This window comes from Neophocaena asiaeorientalis, unplaced genomic scaffold, assembly GCF_003031525.2.
Source record: "Neophocaena asiaeorientalis asiaeorientalis breed wild unplaced genomic scaffold, Neophocaena_asiaeorientalis_V1.1 scaffold476, whole genome shotgun sequence".
Classification (NCBI taxonomy): domain Eukaryota; kingdom Metazoa; phylum Chordata; class Mammalia; order Artiodactyla; family Phocoenidae; genus Neophocaena; species Neophocaena asiaeorientalis.
Window position 1 is genome coordinate 2093805 of NW_020172178.1, and position 5948 is coordinate 2099752.

General features: G+C 53.4%; 1 protein-coding gene across 5 annotated transcripts in view; it reads right to left on the reverse strand.

Annotated features, from left to right (window-relative positions):
* SYNE3 (spectrin repeat containing nuclear envelope family member 3) overlaps positions 1–5948 on the reverse strand; it is a 95215-nt gene that overhangs the window by 88458 nt on the left and 809 nt on the right. For 4 of the 5 annotated variants that reach the window (XM_024758638.1, XM_024758656.1, XM_024758622.1 and 1 more), the window contains exon 1: positions 5839–5941. The exons of the other annotated variant lie outside the window; for it this stretch is intronic. The gene's annotated coding sequence lies outside the window, so the exon portion shown is untranslated. Of the gene's footprint in view, positions 1–5838; positions 5942–5948 lie in introns of those variants that run through there. 5 annotated transcript variants of the gene reach the window in all.

Below are 5948 nucleotides of genomic sequence, written 5' to 3' on the forward strand. Positions count from 1 at the left end.
AATGGAGGTAGATAAACAGGGAATCACCTGATTAAGTGACCTGACCCCTCCTGGGAGGGGCAGGGGGGCAGACTGCAGCAGCCAGACTGAAAGTCCCCAAATACCTACTGAGAGGCTGTGGTTCTTGGATGAGAGGAAACATTCAGACTTCAAGGCACCTTAGAGATCTCCTAATTCCAACCTCCCTTTTTAAAGGGCAGGAAATGGAGACCCGCCCAGGTGAAGGTCAAACAGGTCTATGAATGAGGGCGCCTCCTAGCATCACAGAAAGGCCAGCTCTTTGCAACAGCAAGGAAAGAGTCTCCCCCAGTGAGTCAGCCCTGCTGCGTTATTTCAGCAAATGTCACTTGGGAGGGGCTCAGCCCTTTCCAGATCTCAAATAAAACTCTTGACTTAGAGTTCAACCAGCGGCCACGGTGGGCTTCGGCATCTGAGGAGTGAAGGGTGTGCTCACACACGGCACACTTAAAGCAGTCTCTCGTCTCTTTAGTACTCCCTTGGGGTGAAACTCCTGCCTCATCAATTACCTGTCATGTGATTTGGGGCAAGACGGTTAACCTCTCTGAACCTGTTTCCCCGACTGAAAACTGGGGATCACCATATCCATGGCACAAAATTGCTTTGATAACTTATAAATATATCCAGCGTGCCCTGCAAAGAGTAGGAGGAACCCTAAGAGGGCTTCCAGGAGGAAAGGCACTGCTTGTATGTTTCTGTCCGCGTAAGTCCTGGAAGTGCTGGGGTCACCGCTTGTTGTAGCTCTCTTCTGACTTTTTAAAATTGAAACGATCGCATCAGTTTAATCTCAGATATACCACCCATTTCCCTGCCTTGTAGTACTAGTAGGAGTAGCAGCATAGGTGTGGTGGGTGGTGTCCTGATGAGAGTCACCTACATGTAGCAGCACAGAGCGAACTGTCTTCTCTAACTACCTGCCTCACATTCCCTCGGCCGTAAAGCCAGCAGATGGGCCCAGGGGACCTGAGGTTCCTCCCAGCTCAAATACGTCAGGATTTTCTGATTTCAGAAGCATAAATCATGAGGCCAGGACTTGAAAACCCTGTTGAAGCATCTGAGATGGTAGAGTGTGAAAGTCACTCTCTTGTTATGACTTCAGAAGAGGGAGATTATTTCTACTGAATGAGAAACCATGTGTCTGTTATACAGCAGGATTTGTGTTGGTTCCATTTTTTAAACCCAGGCAGATTAACATTTGAATCTCTGGGAAGAGTGTGATTTTCTAAGACAGCTTTGTGAAAATGCTCTGTATTACCTTCTAATTTTACTTGTATGTACGATTTGATATATAAACAATGGAATATATATTGTATTACATTATATATGTATTACATTTACATATTATATACATTGTATATGTGTATATGTTTCGTATTTGCAAGTGATGAAGCATAAAAATATTTTTAAATAATGCCCACAAGCCCACAGAAACAGTGGATGCCACTGAGAATGGAGCAGGCTGACCCTGTACCCTCTCCCCGACCAAGACGGCCACCTTGGTTTTACATTATCATTCCCTTGCCTTTTTTTTTTTTAAACCTGCTTACATTTATGAAACAGGATCTAGGTATAGAGGGGTGCATGAAACATACCTGTACTCACAAGTAATTACAAGGTGAATTCCCTCATAACCCCGCCCCCCCCCACCATGACCCTCTCATTCAAAACCTCTCCCTCCAATCTCCTCTCCCCCCAGCCCAAGGTGACGCTTGACTTGTATTTAAGGTAATCACCTTCCTGCTTTCTGCCACCATTTTACGTCTCACGTATATATTACATGGGATGTATATATGTCAATCAACTCATGTCAGTGTGCTCGGGTTTTGACCTTTCGAATTTCCTGAGCAGCCTCTGCCTTTCCCCTGAGTCTTTCAAAGTATTCTGGGTATGCTAGGATTCCCTTTGCCAGATCTGCGGCCTAGAAATCCAGGCAAGAGGCGCAGGCCACACTACATTGTTGCAGCGACATTAGGAGGATTAGTAACAATAAAACCATGATACCGCCTCTTTCTGGTGTGTCCCCACCATGCTGGGCATTCTGCTGAGTGTCGTCCCCAGTTGTCTCATTTATCCTCCCAGCAACCCCACAGGAAGGTGTTGGGGCCTCTTAGCTCTGTTTGGGTTTTTTTTGCGGTACGCGGGCCCCTCACTGTTGTGGCCTCTCCAGTTGCGGAGCACAGGCTCCGGACGCGCAGGCTCAGCGGCCATGGCTCACGGGCCCAGCTGCTCCGCGGCATGTGGGATCTTCCCGGACCGGGGCACGAACCCGTGTCCCCTGCATCGGCAGGCAGACTCTCAACCACTGTGCCACCAGGGAAGCCCTTAACTCTGTTTTGATGAGGACAAAATCAAGGCTTCTGCGGCCAGGACCGCCCGTCCCCCCATCTCCTTCCTGGCTTCTCACTGCCAGGGAATTCATCCTTAAGTCTTGAAGCAAAGATTCCTTGGCCGGTGGGTAGGGGCCGAGAGAGTGGACAGACAGTTCCCCAACTTCCATCGGCTCCTCTCAGGTTCCTCTCTCTGTGATCCATCTGGGCTACTGTTAGATATTACGGGAAAAAAAAAAAAAGTTTGGAATCCACTTCTTCCAGCAAATGCCAACGTCTTAATGTTGATTGGATCCTACCTCACCAGTACTGTCCTCCTGATAATTGACGTATAACACTGTCCTCGTGTTGTCTGAGACAGGCAGTGTGATAGAGTGAAGAGCACCAAGTCAAAAGCCCTGAGTTCAAGACCTGTGGTTGCCAGGGAGGAGGGGGCTAGGGAAAGGATGCAGTGGGGGCTGGGGTTAGGACATGTAAGCTATTATATATGGAATGGATAAACATTAAGGTATTACTGTATAGCACAGAGAACTATATTCAGTATCCTATGATAAACCATAATGGAAAAGAATATAAAAAAAAAGAATATATATATAGGACTTCCCTGGTGGTTCAGTGGGTAAGAATCCACCTGTCAATGCAGGGGACACGGGTTCGAGCTCTGACCCGGGAAGATCCCACATGCCGCAAAGCAACTAAGCCCGTGTGCCACAACTACTGAGCCTGCGCTCTAGAGACCGCGAGCCACAACTGCTGAGCCCTCGTGCCACAGCTACTAAAGCCAACGTGCCTAGAGCCCGTGCTCCACAACAAGAAAAGCCACCGCAATGAGAAGACCACGCACTGCAACGAAGAGTAGCCCCCGCTCACTGCAACTAGAGAAAGCCTGCGCGCAGCAACAAAGACCCAATGCAGCCAAAAATAAATAAATAAATAATTTTTTTAAAGAGTACATATATATGTATAACTGAATCACTTTGCTGTACGGCAAAAATTAACACAACATTGTAAATCAACTATACTTAAATTAAAAAGAAGAAGAGGAAGAAGGGGAAGGAGGAAAGAAAAGGAATGAAAAAAAAAAGCCCCGAGTTCAAATCCTGACTCCACCACTCCTGGCCTCTGAATCTCTCTCCTCATTTGTCCCTGGGCCAGGAGTGGCAGCCTTGCCTGCGGTCAGAATCCTAGGAGGTGAGAGACAGGAAATGTTGCCCAAGAGCCCAGAGTCCCCTGGAGTCCCCTGCTGGTGCCTCTCAAATCTCTCTGCCTGGGTCAAGGACCAGCTTTCAGTGCCAGAAGAGCTCGGAGGGAGATGATCAAGGCCACCTGCCATTTGACAGACATGGGGACATCAAGACAGAGGGGGAGAGGGTGGAACTGAGGGGGAGGAAACTCAGGTGTCCTAACCAGACCCCATTACCCCAAACTGTGACACCTGCTCCCATGTGCTGAGGCTGACACCGCACGGAACACTGTTGAAGGGAAGTCCCATTTTATTCTCTCAGCGGGCGCTATAGTCATCCCGTCTCGTGGGGAAGCAAATTGAAGCTGTGAAAGGTGAAGTAACGTTTCCACGATCACCCAGCTGGGAAAAGGCTAAGGCAGGGCTGGAACAGCTAGTCTGACGTCCACCCTCATTTCTAACAGTGGAGCAATACGGGAGGCCCTACTGCACACTGGGCACCCAGGGGCTCCAGGGCGCTTTGGAGGTTGTGCTGGACCTGCCCGGTCTTGCCTCCCCAGAATGGAGGTCACCCTGCAGCTAAGCCACGTTCCCCCAACAGTCGCTGCCCCAGGTTTCTGCATCACAAGGCAGAGTGGCCACCCAGGCAAGGACAGGTCCCTGGCTGTGGGAAAACATGCAAAACACCCGGGCTAGAGGTTTGTTCCCGAGGAGACAGAAGGAACTCAAACTTCCCCTGAAGGGTGCCTGCACGGGCTAGAGGCCAGCCTGCACCCTGGGGCAGAAACCTGAGCCCAGATTCCCACCACTCCCCTCAGTGCCGCCAGCAAATCCTCGGGTCCCCTCTTCAGGAACCCCAGCGAGAGGAATGAGTTCCAGAAATAAGCCCTCGCAGCCCACACCCCCTCCAGCTGCCCTCCAAGGGGCCTCTCTGGCTGCAAATGATGCCCCAGGGCCAGCAGGCTTGGCACAGCTGTGGCCGGCTGCCTGAGGAATGCACAGACCCACACGTGTCAGAGAGCTCCGCTGGGGCATGGTTACAGGAAACAGGGCAAAACAGCCTGTTGGCACAGTGCACTCCCCCTCTGCCTCCCAGCTCCTGACCTCTGATAGCTGTTGGCTGTCCTGGCTGTGCAGGAGGCAGGGCTGGACCCTTCAAGAGACAAGTTCTGTTTTTGGCTGTGTGGCTCTGGGCAAATCACTCCCCCTCTCTGGACCTGTTTCCTCTGGATGAAGGAGGCTGTCCTGTCAGGCTCAGAGGGGCAGCGATTTTGTGACATGCTCCCTTCACTGGGAGGACAGTCACTTTTCCCCACTGTCTCCTCCTGCCCTCCTTCATGTGAAACGAGGCATGCCCCCCGCCCTCCACCCCGGGCACATCAGGCTCCCCCACTGGCAGCGCTTGGCTGTAAAAGGGCCCTCATTAGTGCCGGGAGGAACCTGGGAGAGGGTCCCAGGGCAGCCTTGGGCCAGAGCTTTAGGGCCAAAGTGATAAAACAATAACAATTATTATCACCCCGCCGCAGCTGGAGTTCCCCGCCTTAGAGTTTTGAAGCGGAGGTCAGTGGGCTGCACTGGGCACTCACTGCTCCTGGGACGACCGACAGGCCACGTCCACCAGATTCACTGTTTGGAGTCAAGATCTGAAGATTCTAAGAAGAGTCAGCATCCCGTCGGGGCTCCTTCAGGCCCTACAAGACGTTTCTGCCCTCACTCTCCCCTTCTTTAGAGATGTGGGATGAGGCCCAGAGAGGCTGAGAAGCTTGCGCAAGGCTGCACAGCCGGGGGTTCTGAAGGAAACTGATCCTGCCTGCGGTGCGACTTCCTCTTCCTACCGTGGGCTCTGGGCTCTCTCAGGCACTACGGAGCGAGCTTGTGGTCGCCCGGAGGGGGTATTCCCGCCGGCGTTTACCGCCCGGTCCGGGGACACGCGGCGGCGCGAGCCCGCAGCGACAGGTCCGCTCGCCCCAAGCGGAGGCAGAGCGAAGATTGGAGGCGGCGCCCGGCCCTCCGGGGACGCGCTGCCCTGGACTTAAGGGCTTTTTCTTGGGGACCGAACCTCCAGGGTTGGGGAGCAGAAAGGCTAGGGGATTTCGCAGGCGGCAGGAAATGGTTGGGTTTAAACTAAAAATACCCGCCCGCCCGCAGCTGTCACGCCAGGGCCCCCGCCCCCGCGCCGGGCGCGCCTCCCCGGGTCCCCTTGACTTTCAGCGACCCCGATCCCTGAGGGACGCGCCACGGCTGGGCCGGGGGGTTGAGGACCCGACCCTCTCGGTCCCCGTCCCGGCCTCCCGGCCCCGAGCCACTTACCCGGCCGGGAGCTTGCAGGAGCGCGGTGCCGCGGGCACTCGGGGCAGAACCGCCCTACCCCTCCCTGCGTCCGGAGAGGCTCCGGGCTGGGCGGGGCCGGGGCGGGACCG